Source organism: Hermetia illucens, chromosome 1, assembly GCF_905115235.1.
Source record: "Hermetia illucens chromosome 1, iHerIll2.2.curated.20191125, whole genome shotgun sequence".
NCBI classification, from domain to species: domain Eukaryota; kingdom Metazoa; phylum Arthropoda; class Insecta; order Diptera; family Stratiomyidae; genus Hermetia; species Hermetia illucens.
Window position 1 is genome coordinate 219,268,859 of NC_051849.1, and position 22,473 is coordinate 219,291,331.

General features: G+C 42.7%; 1 protein-coding gene across 1 annotated transcript in view; it reads left to right on the forward strand.

The window, feature by feature from the left end:
* The first annotated feature begins 4,225 nt into the window (after positions 1-4,225).
* The window catches only part of LOC119657302 (LIM/homeobox protein ttx-3), a 340,552-nt gene continuing 322,304 nt past the window's right edge, over positions 4,226-22,473 (forward strand). The window contains exon 1 of the mRNA XM_038064153.1: positions 4,226-4,774. The gene's annotated coding sequence lies outside the window, so the exon portion shown is untranslated. The remainder of the gene's footprint in view (positions 4,775-22,473) is intronic.

The following is a 22,473-nucleotide window of genomic DNA, read 5'->3' on the forward strand; positions in this document are numbered from 1 at the left end:
ACCATGCAGGTGCGGGGTCGATCGCTTCCATTGGCATACAATAGGTCAGCATGTCGGAAGTTTAGGCCCTTGACTGCCCCGCCAACAACCCCCGGTTCTTGTGTGAGGTATATAATTTGATTAATTGATAGACAAGGGTAGCTTCCTCCAAACGACAATTTTTAGTTTTCAATGTAAATATATATTTCGGGAGAAACTTACGCTCTTCATCAGTACAGTAGCTTTGTAGTTGAAATATATAATTACTTCGAAAACTAGTTGTAGTTTGGAGGAAGCTTGGCGGCTGGCAATTGGTCCCGATAATGGAGTGTTTTGACTTTGGACCTTGTTAAACCAGTCACAAACCATGGCATCAATCAGTCACTCTCAAATCGTCGGCGCTTATTTTATGGACGCATTCCACCATATGCATGGCTTAGGCACCATCGATTTTGTGGGTTTTCGGCAGCAAGACTGCCTCCTTCCCTAAATCTGGTGGTTATCAACCTTCTTGTTTGTCCGATATACACCTTTGGACAATCTGAGCAAGCGATTTTATATATACCGCTCATCTCCTCTACCGTTTTCTGGTCCTTTTCTCTAGCCAGCTGAGATTTTAGCTGGTAGATACGACTTGATCCTACCAGTTATATGTCGAACCTTTTTAATGTCCGTTTTATATGCTTGGGCAGATTTGAGAAAGTAACGCTTGATCTTTTTAATGCGGTAGAAGTCGATTGTTGGCTCTTGATCAACGTATCTATGGTGGTGCTGTTGTACCCGTTCTTCCTTGCAATGTCCATAATGTAGTGTTTTTCACTTTCGTAGTCTTTCCCCCACCCACAGGGGTTGTTATAAGGCGGTAGATCATAATGCCATAAGCTGCCATTTTGTGGTGATAACTATGGAACGAAGTGACCGGGATTGTCCGCTGCGTGCTAGTGAGTTTCCTGTAAATAGAAAAAGGAAATTGTCCGTGTTGACGGTTAATTAATATATCTTAGAAACGCAATTGGTTATTAACTTCAATCTTACGAGTGAAGGTTACTCTAGCGTGTAGCGTGTTGGTGTTATCCAACATATTGTTGATACTTGTTTCTGGGATCACTACCAAAATGTCATTCGCGTACGTCGATTCCATATTTGGCAGTAGTCCATCCAGCTCCATTTTCCCCTCTAGTGATGCCGTAAAGATTTCACTTAGGAGTGGGGAGAGAGAAGCCCATCGCTACACCTGAGGTTGTCTTGAAGTATTTTCCTCTGCCTATGAAATAATTTTCATTCATGCAGATGGAAGCCAACCTCGCATATTGTTTTGCTTCCTCCTCCATTCTGGTGTCGAACCAAACCATAGTAGCCACTCTTCAAATTTTATTATTACTTCTTTTACAGCCGTGCTGGGAAATAAAGCTTTGACATCAAATGACACTAGGCGTTTATTATCCGCCAAAACCCCCACTACACTCAATCTTTGAATCAAATTTTTCGAATTTTTGACAGAGTATTTCCCGTTGGTAGACCCTAATTTTTGGCAACCATTTCGCAATGTTGTAATTAGGGGAGTTAGAATCGGCAATAATCTCCCTCATTTGTGTATTTTTGGTTGGCATCGGATTCTAGGTAAAGAGGGATTTAGCATCCTGAGCTGGATTGAGTTATCAACCATTAGAGAGCATTTTTCTAGGGCCTTCTCTACTCGTTTTATGGATACTGTTAGTTGATCATTCCTTAGTTCAAGGTAGTTTCCTCCAGTCAAATTTTCCAATACTAGGTTGGCGTAGTGTTGTTTATTCATAATTAGATTCGCATTACCTTTGGCCGCTTTTAGGTAGCATACCGGCTTCTTCTGCAGCTCTTGTACGATATTGGTTTCCCGCTGGTTAGCAGACTTTGGAATCTTAGTTTGGTAAGCAATGGCTTTGGATAGTTCATGCCGGATTTCGTCCTTCACTTCGTTGCCCATGAATTTTATGGCTCCTTCCACATCTACAACAACCGGTACAACTGCCAGGTCTGTCTTTACGGCGTAGTTGTTGGCTGGTTGGTTGGTTTATCCTGCCTAGTGAGCGGCAAGCTTTTTATCAACAAGTTGAGCTTCTTCCTTAGCAATATCCGTTTGCGTTCCTTTTCACATTCGTAACCCCGTTGGATTTTGAAGAAGGTAGATTCCGTACAGTTTTTTGTTGCAGTATGCCTTCAGTTGTCAAGATTGGTCTGAACATCGAAGTCGATGGTAAACGACCAAAAGGCAGACCTAAGCAACGGTGGCTTGATACGCTGGATGGGGATTTGAAAGCCTCGAGATTACACCCAGATCAGGCATTCGATAGAGCCAAATGGCGAAGCCGATCACGACGAGCCGACCCCGCTTGTGAACGGGACATAGGCTGAGGAAAAAGAAGAAGAAGAAGAATTGTATGGCTTGAGTGTGGTAGATAATAATTTGGCATGTAGCTTTTTTACACTAGACCTAATTAAGGTCTCCTCCACTGGTCTAGTAAGATTAGAGGGTAGACTCAAACCCGACTTAATGCCAACTACATGGGACTTGGCGTGACACTTTTTTTTATTTTCCAAGTTCATAATCATCAACTCGAATCGAAGGCTACCTCCGCAATATCACCCGACTTATCGTCAACAATAAACCAACGCTCGTGAGGGCATTAGACTTAGAAATGAAACTCAGTAAACGCAAGGGTACGTTTTCACTCAACCTTATACAACATTTTCTCGGTTGCAGACCATTGACATAGGCACTGGACTGATTCAATTTGCTGGTGATATGCCTATCTTCTCTTCAAACTTCAACCTCAACAAGCCATTGGGAAATATTTGGTAGATCACTGGAAATGCTACCACAGCTGGGTATGAAAACTAACGAAGTGAAAACGCGAATCTGTAATTTTTGGCGGAAACCTATAATAGATACTTTGTCTCTAGACCCATTCACAAGCAATCTACAGTCTGAAGCTCCAAGGCGTGGCCATCATAGTGAGCAGATCAAAATCGACCAAATTCTTAGGAGTTAATCTAATTCAATTTCTAAAACTCAATCCTGATTTTGAGGTTTCCGTCAACAAAGCGCGTAGTCTATTAAGCAGCATCTACTATTTTCTTTCCAAGAAAGTATTTTTGGCATTAGTACCAAAACCAAACTGATCCTCTACAAACCCTTATTCGACGAATTATATGTTACGGAGCCCCTAGTGATTGCTCAGCGAAAGCCGTGGAAAATTGGTAAGCATTCTAATGTCGGATCTTGCATTCCACTGATATGGAAGACAAAAAAATGCGGACGAAATGAAGGACAATTTTTGCGACTGGGGCGAAATATAGATGTTGCCGTTTCAATGATAACGTTCTTCAGGTGATTCTGAAGATCATTTGTCCATCCTGACTATATTGGCTCAGTATATGTTCTGACACTCATCATGGCTGAGAGGTTCAATTTGGTCGAAAGTGGTCCCATCTTGAGAGGCTCATGCGCAAACCAGGTACTTCCAACAACCATTCCGTGCAATACTGCTAGTTAAATAATTCGCAGTCATTGGTGACAATTTTGATATCATCCCTGAGGCTGGTTTCATTCGTTCGGGGATTGGTTTCAAGATATCATGGAGCAAAATGTTAGGTGCTGCATCAAAGTAGTGTTTCCAAGGAATTCGAAGTTCATTTGTTTTTCAATTTGATTATTGACGTTTGTTGTTCTACATAACATGGAAGAACAAGAGAAACATCGACTAATTATTTTTTTCGTGTTTTTTGTTTTTTTTTTTTAATTACCTTTGTCTCACCCAAAGGGAGTCCACTCGTAGTATTTAATCCCTTAAGGTCCTTTCTAAAAGAATTAATCAAAAAAACTGCAAACTCACAACCGAGTACATTCCATCTTGGCTTGCCCAAAACAAATGACAAAGTTGGTCTGCCCGCAGTTCATCCGCTCAAAACAAACGGTAAATTAACGACTCAAAAACAAATGCACATCAACGAGAACACTGATAAAACCTGATTTCAGTGGAGGAATTCTCTGTCTAACCATACTCCGGACTGTGTTTCCCCTCCTCAACCACTACTTGCGCATGCCCTCGACTGGTTCTCCGTATGAGTGAGTAGTGAGCTTGTAGTGGATGCCCGACTGGTAGGGTTCGTCACGAGCTCGGGTATCTTCGGGCTGGTGGTCGGCGATGCCGAAACAAAAGCGCATCAACCAGTTTCGCTATGTTTCCGTTGATTCAGTACAGTGTTACCCAATGATTAGTTCGGACGTGATTGTTGTGCCAGAGTATCGTGAAGCGTGACAAACGTCAAAAGCGGTGGTCCGGGTTGTCGAGAACACGGCGTTTCAGCTGAGAATTCGTGCTCAGTGCAAGTGCAGCGTACATCCGGTCCTTAGGGTAACCTATTGCCCGTTGCAAAAATTGACGATTTGAATAAACATCAATCGTTCTGTGGTGTTGCCAAGGACCTTTCAAAAAAATTTCTTGTGTTGATCCCTTATTCTGAAACTTGGCGAGTTGAGTGAAACTAAAGATTTGGCTTTTTAATGTCGGTTGCGCTCTAAAATCCGTTTCGATAGTTTCTGTAAAGAGGTGAGAAATAGTAAAGTGATTGTGCATTTTCGTGATAAATACCGTTGGTAGGAGGGAGTTAATATTGGAAGAAGACAGTTCCGTTCCTTTGGGAAACCACATGCAGTAGAATTCTTACTTTCGTCCAAGAAGAGAAAACCCTATTTGGCGGAATCAGGCTCAACGTGCAGACGACGAGTGCAGACATAACACGATTAACGTCTGAGGTAAGAAGCCATTGATGGCGGGAAACTTGATATATTCTCCCTTCCTTTCTGTAGGTGCGTTTAATTGTGATCCTTGGGCTTCTCTTAATGAGAAATGAGAGTTATAATTGGGTTGAAATTGGTAGGACTTAACCGTTTCATCCTAAGCAAGGAGCTCTTTGGTCCACTGGAAGCTGCAACCTGGAAATTCCTCTATTTTCTATTTATCTGAGCCAAATCTCGAAGGGTCAGGATTTCGTGTTTGCAACGTCACAATTCCTTGATGCCAAAACAGCTGTGTTCATTCTCTCCAGTGACGATATACAGGAGCGTAAGCTTCCCTAGTCTCCTTATTCGCGCCAGTATAAGTGCAGTGAGAAATATGTTTGCATGTATATATATATATATTATCCAAAAAAAATGTGAACCCATAACGCCATCTATAGACACCACGACCTTCGATTGTATTGGTTTGGCAGACTTTTGGTACAGCCAAGCGATATGATGAGGACCGAGAAGGTATTGTGCTTGGAATACCATGGTCTGCCTGTGCCTTGTGCTAGTCCCGTCGCCGCCACCGGGTTGCGGGGTTCACTCACAATAGAATTTTAGTTCATTATCTTGGACAAGGTTTTGCTCTAATTAGAACGTGGTTGTGGGGTAACAATTATTTATAATGGTGGATGCTTGCCAGTCAGACCCTTCTCATCGGGAATGACTCTCCTCTGGCTGGGCCTGGACTTGGCTCCTTGTCTGGTGTTTTTCTTCTCTGCATACTCATGATATTGCCGGTCTATTTGGACTGTGAATGGTGAAAGTTAGTGTACGGCTCATTTGATTATGTTTCAGTTAATTTGGTGGAGTTTTTGGGGGTCCACATGTGAGGATTTTGGTATGAACAACCAATGACACTAAGGATAAGTTAGGAAAAATAGCGAGTCGGTCCGAGTGCGACTAAATAATTGTAAAAAGGCTTCAGATACTTAGATGTTGACTGAGGTCATCCATCTCCTCTCTTTCGATATCGGAACTATATTCAATGACATATAAGGCATACGCTGAAGTAAGAAATCACCAATCATTTTGAGCCACTTGGATGCTTCACTTGGATGCTTTTGGACCAAAGTCTAGGACCTGTTTTTGTAAATTTTGAACCATGCAGCTTACCGACGAGCCATAGCAGCATTCCACTCATTAAGTTCAATTTTTTGAGAACATAAATGTCAAGTTCTAGATTTAACAAAAAAAAAGATAGAAATGAAGCCGATCCCAGAAAATATTAATAAAACAGCCGCCAGCATTGTTCTATTAGCATACAAAACACTTGCCTAAAACTGCTGAATTGAAATGCCCACAAAAATACGACACACATGTTTCCTGGCAAATATTTGACTATAAACATCCAATTTCCTCTGGAATAAAATCTCTTAGATTGGCATAAATTTTTCGCTTAAAAAATTTTGAATAAATAAAATGAGAAATGAGTATTGCAATAGCGGAGCCAAATATTATATCTACGATCGAATGTCTTACTAGAAATTTGGATTAACTGCTGACAAACATAAGCCTGCCTACTTGGCATAATATGAGCAACGGTCAAACTTCTTCAAGAAAAAAACAAAGACAAGATAGAATGCAAATGGTTTAGATAGCTCTAGGATGAATTTTAAAAATTTGCACACTTCATAGAACGATCAAATAAAGAGAAACCGTTTTAGAAAATATTTTTCCAAGCTTCAAGCTTGTCCAACAACCATACTAGCTTGTTTTACGCGGTATAGAAAGGCATACCAAAGGCGGTATGGTGTCACTAAAGGGTCATTTTTTGGGTCTCGGCTTCAGCTCAGTACCTAAAAGAATTCTAACTCTACCTTGTTGGAAGCATAACAATACAAAACTAACAATTGTCCAAAAAAACTGTGATACCGGACCCACTAAAAAACTTCGGGCAAATTGAACCGGATGAAAGCATCCCTGAGGTTTTTTGCGAATTATAAAAAAGGCAGAGAGCAGAGGTGAGGCAGCGTCTGATGAGTTGCCTCAGCCCTGGTACGAAACCGTAGCCATTTTCGTCCCTCTTTTGATTTTTTAACTTTGGGTGTTAAACCCAAAAAGAGGAGTCCGTGGATCATAAAGTGTGGGAGTAAGTTGCTCTCTATTTGGTCTGGTCCGAGATCAAATGGATGCGGATTTGGGACTCCTCAATCCCTAAATAAAAATTAACCCCGATGAAAATTTGAAGAAAACAGTCTCCTCCAGTTGATAGAAAATAGTAGTTACTATCCAGCGCAGAACTGCCCTCCATCATGGTTTCAACATTTATATTCTATCAAAATAAAACCGGGCCTGGGATATTCAGGTGGCCCTCGGTATTGGTCTTTCAAAACACTTCTCCTATTTTGACACACAAGTGTCATTTGTTTCAACGCAATCTGACATCAGTTTACCCCTGAAGAGTTTGAATCGGAAAAGATTTGCTGAAAATATGTCAAAATAAATTATTTTGAAAGGCCCTTCATTAATGCATCATCATAAGTGACGAGGCTTGAGTTCATGAGGGTAACGTACAAATGAAAAATAAAAGAAAAGTTGACCAAAAAGTCCTTTTTTTTAAATATTTTTGTAATTAGAGGGGGGGGGGGCGTTAGACTAAACAGTCAATTAAGCATTATAAAGGCTCTGAGAGAGAGTGTTCGTTGAAAAAGACCAAAATTTTGACCTGAACAACCCTTAAACTATAATGCCCATAAATCCACCCTTGCCAGCCAGTTTTTGACCAAAAGCCCTGCCAATATGGGTATGTTAGTTTCTCTTGTTTCCCACCCTTAAATTACTAATGAAGAAATATAGAAGAAAGCTCAGTGGCAGAACTGAAAAACGTTCCAAAAATTCCATTAAACAGCCTCGGACGATTGGGTTTTCCCTAGGAAAGAATGTACCATTTAATCTGATTTATTTATACGCTTTAGTTGACTCAGTCTCAGTCTCTTGCCTTTGAGAGATAAACGCGACTACATAAGTTGAAGAACAAGCCAGAATTGCACGAAATTCCCGTTGGTAAAGAACACACCAAAACACATATGGTGCCAAAAGAAAAACGAAACGAAAATTCCATCATCACCGATAAGTACAGCAAGCACTTAACTTCAGATAGGGAACAGGTCCACATATGGTATGAACTCTTCAGCAAAATACTATCGCGAAAATCGTAGAACCAAACTATTATTGACAAAGAAAAAAATGAAAGCGATATCTGGATATCTCTAAAATTCATTAAATGCTATCCGCTATCGGCTGAAGAAATTTCCACGACCCAATCCGGAAGATGGAAATATAGGAAATGGAAATAAGCTGCACCCTCTCCTCAAAATAGTTTGGTAATATAAAAAGTCCCTTGCCGGATAGAAAAATGAAATCATTGTAAAGGATCCTCTATGGTTTCAAGAGTTGGCTGACTAGCAAAAGCAATGGACGCGACCTCGCCATAAAAGAGACGAAAATATTACGTTGGACCACTCTATATCGATCTGCGATATGAAGTTGCGCCGATCGCGCAGACATTATGAGAGAGTCGTCTTTCATGGTATGATCATGTAACCCGCGCTGACTGAAGCTCAGTAGCTAAATTGGCGTGGACATCCAAGTCGATGGGAAACAATCTAAAAACCAGTCGAAAAACTGATGGATTGATACGTTAGGCGGTGATATAAGAGGTTCTAGAGTCAACCTGGACCGGATTTATTATAGCGAAAATGGTCCGGAGAAGGAGAACCATTCTTAAAAGAGGAAAGGAGACAAAACTAATTGTAAAAAATGACAAGAGGTCACCTTTATATGCCCCACGTGCAAAACCGTCAAGGAAATTCCGCTGGACAAGATATTTAAAGCGATAACTAAGGCACTTCGATGATAATATACTGATTCATGGCCCAGACCACAATTGCAGTCTAGGAATAGCTTGATCTTCTCCTCACGATGATCCCTGTTCTGAGCCCATTATACATAATTTTCGCCAATGTTTCATAGGCATTTGGTACTGTCAAATGGTTGAGCCTTTCGAATACGGCAACAACAACAAAATTGTCAAACTAGTGGTGAGAGCAAACGGGCTTCACTAAATGTAAACGACAAAAACTCGAGATTCATAACGTTTCACAAAAGAATTTGGGAGCCTAAAAGAGCAAGGATCAAGGACTCCCGCAAGTTCGCTTAGTCTTTGCTGAAGGTCTACAATTAAAATATGAATTTTACTTAAAAAAAAAGCGCCGAGGTTTGAAGCAATGTATTCAGTGCTATTTTACTTAATCCCTCTTTTTACAAGTCCGGCGACAAGCCGACCAAATAACGCATTCAATGTCACTACATGAAACAATACTCACGCCATTTAGGAAGCATTAGAAAAATATTGCATGCATGTAGATGGCCGGGCGGAACCCTGTCGATCGAACCAAAGTCAAGTGGCCGAGGAGAACCTCCATAGTAGTGACACCAGGATACGCTCTATCACATTGGTTTGCCGGCTGTGATGTAGTAGGCAGACACTCCAAAGGCCAAATTAGGGCGATCAGACTCGAGTCTGCACTGGGACTCATCTGAAGTGAAAATAGATCACGAAACCTTACCAGGGGTATACTGGTATCTTGGGAACCGGGATAGCCCTGAATTCACATACTTCAGGAGGATTCCTATTCCATGTGCTTTCAGCTCTGTTGTTACGGGTGGCCCCTTCTGAGGGCTTCATGGGGTTGTGGTTACGTTCAAGCGAACAGAGACCTTCGGGTCTCGACGTGCTGTTGCGTTTCAACACGGGTGCCGTGCTCCTTAGTTTGGTAGAAATTTAGGTAGGTTTTAAATCCACCAGTATGAATGCTGAGCTATGCACTCGGTATAGACTGGTATCGTTGTAGGTTGTTACAGCAGGACTCTGATTGTAGTCACAAAATCAATCCGTATCTTAAGAAGACCGTAGGATTAAGTCCCCGAGACAGGTACTTACGTCGAACCATAGAGACGAGTCGACGTTGCGAGACGGGTAGCGAGTTTAACGAGAAATTAAAGAAGCAAATAACGAGCTTTAAATGGAGGTCAAGAATTAAGAGGAATGAAGATATTACACATATTTTTTCACATCATCCTCATTCAGCCACTGAATTGAGATGCAAGAAGTCAGATCTATGCCACTTCGCTGAAGTTGTTTGACTCTAGACTGGACTTTTCCTTCAGTAATATCCTAGAAGTTCCTTCGCTTTAAATGCTTAGAATATACAATAGTTTTGAGGCTTGTCAGCTAAATGAGGAAGTCATCATCATCATCAACGGCGCAACAATCGGTATCTGGTCTAGGCCTACCGTAATTAGGAACTCTAAACAATTCGGTTTTGCGCCGAGGTCAACCAATTCGATATCTCTAAAAGCTGTCAGCCGTCCTGACCTAGGCCATCGCTCCATTTCAGCAGGGTCTGCCTCGTCTTCTTTTGTACGAACACCCCCCTTGACACAAATTTATGTATTCTACATTTTGTATTCATATTCCACTTCCAACAGAATAGAAATTTGACAAACATCTTCTTCTTCTTCTTTTTCTTCAGCCTTTGTCCCGTTCACAAGCGGAGTCGGCTCGTCGTGATCGGTTTCGCCATTTGGCTCTATCGAATGCCAGATCTGGGCGCAATCTCAAGGCTTTTAAATCCCCATTCATCGTGTCAAGCCACATATACGCCACGCATTGAAAGCAATATTGGCTTTAAGAAATCCCCACAATAGAAGTAGATTCAGCAATATTTAAGCGTTAACTGGCAATAAGCTCAACACTGCATTTAACACTATTAACGATCCCTCCTGACTGGTTAAATGCTCTCTCTATACATAACTCTGACCTGTCAACTAGATCCAGACGCCAAAGTCTGTGACTTTAGGGAAGAATGAATTATTAAATGTTGAAAGAGGAGGCTTTTTTAACGGCCTAGACTAGACACGTGATTTTTTTTTCGCAAAACATCCCGCCATAATCCATGGTAGAACTACGCTTCCTTTCTGCCTATCTTGTATGTTCGTTTCCAGCCATAACATTTCTCCGATTCTAGGACATTTAGCTTACTTCCACTGCTATGCCTACAGAAAGGTAGATCGACCACATCGTCCATAAATAGGCTTCTGCTTCAGGTGTCAACCGCCAAGAGTTAAGAGAAAATAGTGGGAAAAAGGCTGGTTACTTTGGACAGCAGCAAAGCCTATGAATGTGGTGCGCTTAGCTTACCGGTTAATCTTGACAAGTCCAGCGTAATCACACAATTTTGGTCAATCAAATCCTGCTTAGACAAAATAAGGAAATCACTTTTATGGGTAGAACAATAACTGCTTCTCTGTCAATTATGGGCTTCTCTTGGGGCCTCGAACCCAAAAAGGTGTTCAAACTATTTCAAGCAGTGATTAGATCGGTTTTCCATTACGATGCCACTTCTACTGTTGGATCACCCAAATATCTAGACAGTAAAGTAGATTTTGTACTTGCCACCCAACAAAAAAGGTGCCTGGGGCTAACCAAATCAGCACCCTTCCACGTTGCCCATGCCCTTGGTAATGAACCCCGACATAAATTTAAAAAAAAAACCTCCTAGCAGCCAAAAAAATGATTAGGCTTAAAAGAACTTCATCCTCTTATAAACTAGTGACTGAAAACCCGTATGCCAATAGTGGCCTCTTGAAAGTGTCTAAATGTTTCAAGCAAATTTTCGACCTCATGGTATCTCACGAGGGTCATTGCTCAATTAGAAGCCTGGACGTCTGGAATGAGCCGAACAGGATAGCTGGGGAAACCAAACAAGAATGGATGGAAAAAGTCTAAAACAAACTAAACTGGTCCAGAAGAAATGGTTTCAAGGTTTATACCACCGATGCAGCAGCAGCAAAAGAAACCACGAGTTGTGCTGTTGCCTCAACATCTCTCCGCATAAAGGTAGGATATAGAATAAGAGCGATGACGGTCCTCTCTGCGGAACTCATGCGTATCAAGCAGGCTACACTGCTGGCCAAAGATAGCGCTCAGGAGACAGTAGTCATTACAACGGACTCTCAGAAAGCCTGCTCACTGCTCAAAAACCAAAAGACCAACCATCCAATCATATGGGAGATCATCCAGGAGGTAAATGTCATATGGGTTTCGGCAAAAACTGGAATCCACCTAAATAGAATGGCGCACTATGCGGATGAAGGGGCCATTTATAGTGGGTTCCATCTAACAATCAAACTTACCGAGAATGATATAATATGGCACATTCAAAACAGGATCAACGATGACTGATAGTTAGAGTACCAAGAAAGCTCCAAACGAAAAGGCAGGGTTTTTTTTCTCACGCTACCTATGAAAGTACAGAATTCATTAATTCGCAAACAGCTCCCTTAATCAAGAACCTGAACAGACTCTATTCGGGTCTTGTATACTTCCAAGTCTTTTTTTAGAATTGGTAAACTAAGCAATGGCTTATGTCACATCCGCTCGGTTCCAGAGATTGTTGATCACATATTCTTCTTTAGGAAGAATTATATTTGAATCAAAACCCTACCAACATGCCACTACTAACATCCAAACCAAGCATGAGGAATTGTCCTGTCAATATCAGTAATATCAGTTTTGACAAACACAAAACTACTACATATACAAAGAGTCTCAGCTATTAAGGACAAATTGCCTATATGACCGAGTGACAGTTATCATACATAGGCCCAGAGCCTAGCCATTCTTCGTCTTCACATATGGTCATCGTAAGCTAGACTAGGGCACCTAGCTCTCTCTGATGTAGTTTGCCGGGACATCGTTGGACAACTAAAAATACAACAACAATAACGTACTTGAATTTTATTAGAAACGGCGCCCAATGTGGGGGCTATTTGTAGGAAAACGATAGCGAAGAGCTAGTATTATGGTGAAGCGAGCTTTTCTCCTCTCAACTTCTTTGTCATACAGGATACATTACCAACTGTTAAACTTCTCAAAGGAACCTTCGAAAACCGGGCAGCTCGGTCACTTGTGATGTAGGAGTCAATATCATTCTTAGGTAGTCCACATTTTGCTTCACAATATACAGGAATACCTCCTGTTCATCTCCTAGCCGGAAGATAGGACTTCTATGCAGACCTCCCATTGGAGTTTACCTTGCTCTGGCGCTGACGATTCTGTCCAAGTTTTTGCCATTAATTTTTAAATTTGGCCAGATATCTTTGATGTCTCCCTCTAGCGCGCTAACCATTGTGTTGCCCTTTGATCCTCTGCTAACGAACCGCTTTGCTATGCCATTTTTTGACGTTTAATCCAACATAATTGCAATATATTCCTCCTTACCACATCGTGGTATGCAGTAGGTCTTAATTTTTTATCCAGAATTTAGCGTACATGCCTTCGCTGTCACATCATTCATTCAGTAGTGATTTTTCGACTTGACATATCCTTAGATCTCCCGGGAAACTCTACGGTTAATTAAAAGGTGTTTACGAGCCTTTTCAACGTGAATATCAACATGCTCAGCATATTTCAAAATGTCCTTTTTGCGGCGGCGACCCATTAGTCTAAATTTGACTTAAGATTTTGGCTGATGGATGGCATATTCCTGAAAGACAATTTTCCAATACAGCGACTTTACGCTCGCATAGTATTTAGCACAGGCCCTTCCCTTCAAAAATGACTACGCGCTATACGTCAATGAATTGAGATCCGCTGATTAGGGCGGTCATTCCTTATTTGTCATGAAATTTGAAAAATTGACATTGTACCGTATCAACTGATCGAGTAACTTGTTGAAACAACCGATCCGTATTGCTGAGGTGGAATTAGGGTAGCGAGAAAACCATGACTTCGAAAATATTTCAGCGATAGGTTTCTTGATTTATTAAATTGAATTCACCCTTTAAAACTCGAAAACAAGGGGTGTCTTACTGCTGGAGTCACCCCAAATCATAATTGGTAGCAGATTCTGTCAGTATTCTATGATTACCGATGGGTCGGGAAACGTTGCCGAACAGCTTCTATAATTTTGATGATGGTTCCAGGGTGAACAGCTTCTCGTGAATGAAGCAGATAGATTCCAACCGGTGATCTGCGGCCGTTATTAAATTTTCCTCGATGGAACACTGAGCTTTTTTTGAGTTAGATGAATCTAGTGGGGAGGTTGGAAAGTGAAAGCGATAGCTCTACATTTGGTTTAAAAGAGGTGAATTTTAAAGCACGAGGGGAAGAAGAGGAAATTAGAAATTAATTATGCATTGCAAGGACTCATCTGCAGAGACTACGAGCTTAGTGGGGTCCAAAAATATGGGAAAAAGTCCAGGCGGTATCTGCATTCGAGGTCTAGCTCCCAATATATTCGTCATTACGATATCTGCTCAAATCAATGTAACAATAGTAGATTTATTATAGTTCGAAAATTTGCTACAAACCCTACCTCCTCTTAAGACTACCGTAAAACCATAAAATGTAAGCCATGATATCAAGCACCTTATTGGAAAGTTTGGTGGAAATCCTACTATTATTACTGCTATTAGGATAAGCGAAAGTTGCCTCTCAGGCATCAAATGGCTCAACCTAAAGGCATAAAACGTCAGCATCACATCGAAATGATTAGTCCGTCACACATTACTAACTTTGCATTAATGGAGTGATTGTGCGCCTCAATATTATCACTCAAATGGGGTCATCGAGAAAGAGAAATTAGAAAGTTTTCTCCCGAACATAGCTCTTTCTCAGATAGTTGATAAGACGTTCTGAAGCTAAGTCGAGTAACTGTCGAGGCTTTCTTGTGTTTGGCGATTTCGTGGTTTGTTCCCTGGTGGAAGGGTAAGAAGAGTAACACCTCTACCTCAAATTTTGTGTAAGCTGGTGAAAACCTTCACCGATTTTTTTCAAATATTGCAAACAGTTTTTGACCAGCAGTATATGAGTCAACCAAAATGTCATTACTGACTTAGGAGGGTCAAGAAGACCAAAAATCAACCACAAATGATTCCAATTCAAGACTTCGACGAGTTTCTACTTAGGATGGTCATGATATTCAAGCGGAAGATCTTGTCCGTTCGAATCGTCGTCTAACCATTTGGGAAATGGCCAGTCAATTCAGCAATTTATTTGGCTCATTAATTAAAGGGGGGGGGGAGCGTCAAAGTTTTTGACCAGGGATTAAAAACAACGGAGAGTTTAGGTTTCTGGAGAACTTATTAAAACTTCAAAGGACAATGAAAAGTTCTTGAAAGTCGTTATTACTGGAGATGAAACATTGGTAAATAGGCTCGACACAGAAACAAAGCCCCAACCATCAAAATGGAAAACTCAAAACTTGCTACGACCGAGAAAAGCTCGCCAAGTGAAAATCCAAACCAAGGACATGTTCTTTTATTGGACAGCTTTTTTATCTACGAAAATATGAATTCTACCGAAACCACAACGACTGACACAGTTCGAAATTTTGACGGTATGTTTGGTGCTGAAGTCATTTCTGAGCTCATAGGCAGTCGTTGGTTTAAAAAGCTCTCTGCTGCGCTTTCAGCCTTTCGAATGAGCTATGTGACCGACCAGCGATTCCCAAGTGGATAACGATGCATTGAAGGCTCCCGTGGAAACGGGTCCCTGGGAGCATGAGTTACGACTAAAGATCGGTGTTTCTAAGGAAATAACCTTATGTCATCTGGCGGAAATCGGCAAGGTAGAAAATCTGGACACTTTGGTACGGCACGACTTAGTCAATGCTCAGAAAAAAACACAACTCAACGCCGGCCTTTCTCTTCTGAATCCCAACAAAAACGAACCATATTTTAATCGAACTATGAGTAGTTGGTCAATCGATCAGCTTCCATCCTTTTGGATGACAACGCTGGACCACATTCTGTCATAGTGCCTGTGGTCAAACTGCAGTAATTGGAGTTGAAAATCTTCGTCACCAGACCTTGCATCTACCGATTATCGCTTCTTTCAAAGTTTAGACCACTTTTTGGTGTTGGTGTCTATTTCTTTGAAAACAGTCCAATATACAGAAAATTTTGGAATTTTAGGATCCGGCCTCATAGAAACTAGATTATAGATGAGGCAAGGAAAGCAAAGAGAAAAATGGAAAGAATTGAAGCATTCTCCCGCCTCAAGTTGTCAAGTCAAGTTATTTTGATATACAAGTATAAGAAAGATCCTTCATAAATAGGCCAGAAATTTTTTCAGTTAGTTCATGTTCTCTGTTGAATATTTTCGGTAGTAATGACTTCGGGAACCCCATTTTGACCTTCTGCGCAATATTTCCACTTTATAATGATTAATTCTCATTGTCTTCAGTACTCTCCTAATGTAACAAATTCTTACTGATACAGATGATTTTTCAAAAGAGCTGTTGAGTGAACAAGAAGGCAGAAAAGCAAATTTTTTTGTTGAGTATGTTGGGAGTCCTGAGTCCGCACCCACTTGATGACAGACCGGACCATTTGGGAAGCAACTTGCTTCCTCTCTTGTGGTCCACGGACTCCTTTTCTTTTGGGTTAAACACCAAAGTTTTCCAAAAAAAAAGTTGAATGACGATTTCGTCCTTCCTTCCTTCCTTCCAGAGCGGAGGTGAGACAGCCCCTGATGAGTTGCCTCTGCTCTGCGTGGAACCGTCAGTCAACTTTTTCAGAAAAGCAGAGATCTCTACCAAACTTTTCAAATTTGGAAAGAAATATTTTGTATTTTGGGACCTCGTTTCCACATTTAGGGGATTGTTTATTGATGCGGTAGTTTGATACTGGTTCACTGCTAGATTTCACCCGCCTATGTTCTATCCTATGACAGGAAAAAAAATAGTTTGAAAGGGACTAATCGAAAATTTCCAGATGATAATACACACGACTAACGAACAACAAGATTTCGTGAAATGAAGTCGTCTTCGTTCCAATAGAAATAGTTTATCCAGGTATCTTCCTGATTTCTATAGTCCAAGCCGTATTAAAAGTTAACCCATAAAAGCGAGAATGTTCTCTCAGTTCGAATTAAGCCCTTCCACGAACTACTATTACGGCACCTTCTTAAACTGCTACCCCCCAAATTATCTCAAATCGAAATTCCTAAACTGTACAATAACTTCCTTAGACGACTATAAACCATCAATTTCGAAGGATCTTCTCATACACAAGATGTGCCTGACGCTGCTACCTCTCACACCCCTTGTCGAGAAATACAACCCTCCGTGTACCGACATACCTACACATAGCGGCTGGCATGTCCCTTTTAAACTCACCAACAACAACAATATCATCAACAACAACAGCACAATGCCGGCATGGAAGCAGGGAATTTAATTACGGGTCCGTATGCCTTGTAGGGATAACCTGGAAGGGGTGGTAAGTAGACGCCGGCATAGACAATGCAGCGATAGCCCCGACTAGAAAGGGTGAACCGGGAACTGGGAGAGAACACAACTCAGCCCCTAGGAATCGGGTTGTCTTCGTCCTTTTGGCGCTGCTGTCAAGTGCGAACTATAAAATAATAAAACCCAAGAAAAAAGGACACCAAGGATAAGAGTAAAATACAGCCCCGCATTAGGCACAGTTGCGTCGTCTATTTGTCTGAGCGTGCATCTGACCTAACTCTTGCCTTTATCTGCTAGATAATATCCGTTAATTAATTACCGCCATGCTAATTTGATTAGGCAACATTTTTCTTCTCTTATTGCACAACTTCCTTGCGAAAATGGAGATTTATGGAGGAGCTCGGTGTACGCTTCCATGTGCGCTGTAACATGGCCGCAGCAACGCCGATATGAACAGCTGCCCTGATATACTGTAATGGCGGCTACATTACGCTGAACACGAGGTTGCCAGATTGACCCTCATTATCTGAGCCTAAATTTGATTGCATTCACTTTTTAATCACGCTATCGTTTTCTGTTGTTGCTCTTCGCTCAGTACGATGACTGTGCATGCCGGCATGCCGGGAACATGACGGAGCGAACGGACAGACGGACGGATGGAAGCATAGACCAGGGAGACTGGGCTGGGATGATTGAGGTCGCAATGGAGTGGTCAGTAAGTCAACCACACGCAGAGATGGGGTTAATTTGTTGTTGTTAACTTGGAGATATGTGGAGTTGAGAAAGATTATGGCATTATCGAATTAATGAACTACTAATAATCGTTTGTAGCACGCTTGGGTAACGTGGTCTCTGTCGCTGGATCTAGTCCATGAGTCGTCTGGATTAAAGTTCTTTAATAGAATGTCCAGGTGCCTAGAAGGTGGAAGGGTTTCGAATGCAATTATTTCCATGAAAGACGAGGCCTATTTCCAGGTGAAAAATGTCCCGTGATGTTCCCACCTGTACCATCCGCTAAATGAACAAATCCCAGGTTAAAATTATAGAGAACCCCTCTAACACTGCTGATAAGGAGCAGCTTCAGAGAAGCAAACGTTTGAATACCAAATGATGACCTTTTAACTATTCTTCGCTCCGCAACTATTATAGTTTTGGGACCAGGCTCGTTCAGCTCGAACGTTATCGAATCCTGCTGCGCCACATCACTCCGCCCCCAGATGAAACCTAGGGGGTTTCAGCGACTGAACCCGGAACTGCGTTCCCCATCAGTCCGCGAAGCGAACGCGACGTTGCTTCGGGGCGCACACGGGTTTCAGCCTGGACAGGGAGACCGCCTTTTTGCGTCCGATCTCGAGCTGGAAGAAATGTTCTCCTCGCTCGAGAACGCGGTACGGGCCTTCATATGGAGGCTGCAGCGGCTTCCGGACGGCATTCGTCCTGACCAGGACGTGCGTGCACGTGTCCAGCTCCTTGAGCGCACTGGCAGGTGCGGACGAGTGTCGGGTGGGTGGTGTGGTTTTGATGCATCGGAGATTGTCCCTCAGCAGACGCACCAACCCCGACTCTGTGAGACCCAATCCATTGTTGAAGACCGGATCGCTTGGGAGTCTTGGGTTCTCCCCGTATACCAGCTCCGCGGGGCTGGCAGCAAATTCCTCTCGGCGGGTTGTACATAGGCCGAGCAGGACGAGCTTGGTAGTGCGAGGGAATGAGCCCACTTCTTTCCTTACATGCCTGGAGACTTTACACTTCTGGCATGCGATGCACTCTCTGGCCCAGGAATTGACATCCTTATTCATAGAGGGCCAGAAGTATTTTTCGGTGACTAGCCGATTTGTTGTCCTGATGCCTGGATGCGCTAAGTCGTGAACTGCGTGGAACACTTCCTTGCGAGAGGTGGCCGGAATGTATGGCCGGGGTCCCTTTTCCGAGTCTTCGCAGCAAAGAGAGAGGTTTGAGCCGAAGATGGGCAACTCCCGAAATTTGTATTTGGGGTTGGATTTGAGGCTCTGAAGTGCTGCGTCATCCTCCTGCGCCTTGGCAATAGCCGAGAAATCGAGTGAGGCGAGGATGTTAACCTCGGAGACATGAGACAAAGCGTCAGCAACTATGTTGTCCTTGCCGGACACGTGCTGGATGTCTGACGTAAACTGGCTTATAAAGCTCAGGTGTCGAAGTTGACGAGGGGACGCTTTCTCGGGCTTTTGTTTCAAAGCATATGTGAGAGGCTTATGGTCCGTGAACACTGTGAACGGCCTGCCTTCTAGGAAGAAACAGAAGTATTTGATGCTCAAGTACGCGGCGAGCAGTTCGCGATCGTAGGTACTGCTTAGAGAAGAAGCTCAACGGCTGCTAGACTTGATCCACCTTTTGGTGAAGGGCAGCACCTACTGCGATGTCAGAGGCATCAACAAAAACGGCTAGGGGTGCATCTTGCAGAGAAAATGCCAAGAGTGTAGCGTCGGCCAATTGTTGACGGGATTTGTCAAACGCGCGGATAGCCTCTTCAGACGACACGATCTCTCGGGTGTCCTTAGTTTTGGGGCCAGACAAGTACGCGTTCAAAACGAACTGATGTTGGGCGGCCTTGGGCAGGAAACGACGGTGGAAGTTTAGCATGCCCAAGAACCTCCTCAACTCCTTCACTGTCTTTGGACGCGGGAAGCTTGTTATCGCTTGCATCTTGTCTGGGTCGGGCTGTATTCCTTCAGAGAAAATGGAGTGACCGAGGAATCTCACCTGTTTTTGAAGGAACTTGCATTTCTCAACGTTTAGGACTAAACCGGCCTCTAGGAGACGTTGAAAAATGCACTCGAGATGGGCTAAGTGCTCAGACTCAGTGGAAGAAGCGACCGAAACTTCATCCAAGTATACGAAACAGAAATCGAGGTTTCGCAGGACTGAGTGAATGAACCTTTGAAAGGTTTGCGCCGCATTTCACAATCCGAAAGTCATCCGGGTGAACTCGAAGAGTCCAAAGGGTGTGCATATTGCCGTCTTTGGTATGTCTTCTGGAGCTACAGGGATTTGGCTAAGTCCAAGGTCGAAAAGGTGCGGCAATTCGCGAGGTGATGCGCAAAGTCCTGGATGAATGGAATTGGATATCGGTCAGGAACAGTCTGTGCATTTGGCCTTCTGTAATCCCCACATGGGCGCCATTCGCCGTTTGGCTTAGGGACCATATGCAGTGGGGAAGACCAACAGCTGTTTGAGGGCCTGCAGATACCCTGTTGAACGAGTTGTTCAAATTCTTTTCGCGCAATAGCCAGTTTCTGGGATGATAGAGGACGCACCTTCGAGAAAATCGGTGAACCAGTAGTGTTAATGTGGTGCTGCACATTGCGCTTCACTGGTTTGGAAAGACTACACTCGGTAGTAATCTGGCTGAACTTTTGGAAAAGTGTCCGAACACGAGAGTCGGTAATGTTTGCTAAAAGAACGGAAAAGTTATGGTCTGGGTGAGATGCCATTTAGCCCGACGAATTAAGGTTGGTCCTGGGATCTATAAGGGACTTATTTTGCAAGTCCACCAGCAACCCATAGTGACACAAGAAGTCTGCGCCTAGTATGGGGAAGCTGACATCCGCCACGATGAAACGTCACGAAAACGTCCTACGCAAGCCAAGACTCACATCCTCTTGCCTATACCTTTTTTTTTCTTAATGAGGAAAGAACAATTTTTTTTCACACTAATTGGAACGAAAAAGCGCGAAAATTATGAAGAGAAGAGTTTTAGAGAAATTATGAGTCGCTGCACCGCAAAAACAACCGTCTATCGCAAGGCTGGAGGCAGAAGTGAGCGATTCATCTCCATGTGGTTCTTTCTGCCCCCAACCAACGGCACACTCTCATCGCTAGCTCTCCACTCCTGTGGCGAGTTCTAGAGGCGTGGAGAGTTCCGTGCGCCATCTATCCGTCGTATCCGCAACATTCGAAATAAATTTCGAATGACGCGAATCCTGATGCGCCACAACCTTAGTAGTCCCATTCCCACGTCTAAGGCACAAGATTTGTGTAAATACAAGTGTGAAGGGTCCGCTTCCTTTAAGAGCAAAGAGTTAGAAAAAGAAGACGAGGCAGAGCCTGCCTAAGATGGAGCGATGGCGTAGGTCAGGACGCCAGACAGCTTTTAGGGATATCGAATTAGTGGACCTCGGCACAAAACCGGGATGTCTGGAGTTCCTTATTAAGGCAGGCCTAGACCGGATACCGGTTGTTGCGCCGTTGATGATGATGATGAAGAGCAAAGAGTTACAATATTATGCTAAGCTATTTCACTATCAAAGGAGGACCTAATTACAGATGTCAATGAAGGAGCTTCCTGAATAAAGCTTACAACCATCCAACAGGATACCTTTCTAAGTTCATTCCTGATTTCTTCCTCCGCTGTTCAAAGTGGATCTGAAACCGGAAACCATTCCATAATTGGAAATAAATCAAAATGTATCTGATATTTCGACCTCATTTCATTTCATGCTAACCTCGAACTGTCCCCTAAAAACCCTGGAAGGACCTATTTTGTTCGACTATTGGAAGTTACGCCTAGTAGCATGCGATGTTGATTTGAATCTCTGAACAAGGCAGCTTATGAACCAGAGATGCGCCAACGGTTGCCTTCGCAGGCCAATTTGGATTGGAGATTTGTACTTTGGCCTATCGAAGGGTTCATTTAGGGAAACCTGGCAGTTTTTGCCTTGCTGTCTTATCTAGTTTTATCAAGGTTTCCTTTGTGTAGCATTCTGCTTATATCGTTTACATGGACCATCATTCAAAATCCTTTGTTGTGTAGAGTGCCTCTCAGGTCGACTAACGTTCTCAGCGTTAAGCACTCTATCGCGAGGTGAAATAACCAGGGGGGAGGGACCAGTCCTGGTTGAAATCTATAATTTGCCCTTAAGGTTTCTCGTTGGCCATTCTGACGAGTTTGACCGGTATACTATACCTGCTGAGGTCCATGGAGATCTGATAGTCTTCCACGTTGTAAGATGTTGGATCAGCTTGATCCACCCTTAGATTTCCCTTGGTATTCATAAATTATCTTTCTGTTGTAAGGATCTAGCCTCTTTCCAATTATTTTGGACACCATTTTCTTATTTACAAAAAAGTGACCGTTGCGTGCAGCGGACTCTGTTGTCCTGTTTTTATCAGTATTTTGGATTGAATTCATCAAGCTAGATTTTGATGAAGACCTCATGGGTACAGTTGCTGGTACTCGTAGACGTTCGTTGAATTAAAATTTTCCCTTGTCTCATCGAATCCTTTAAAGTTCGTATGAAAGTTTGGCAAACAAAGCTTTGGCTCGCCTATAATTATCAGTTCTACCAGAATAATTCGCAAACTCCTTTCTGGGTAACAATCTTTTGTTGTCGGTCGCCATCTTCAAGAAATGCAAACTAGTGAAAAAAAAAA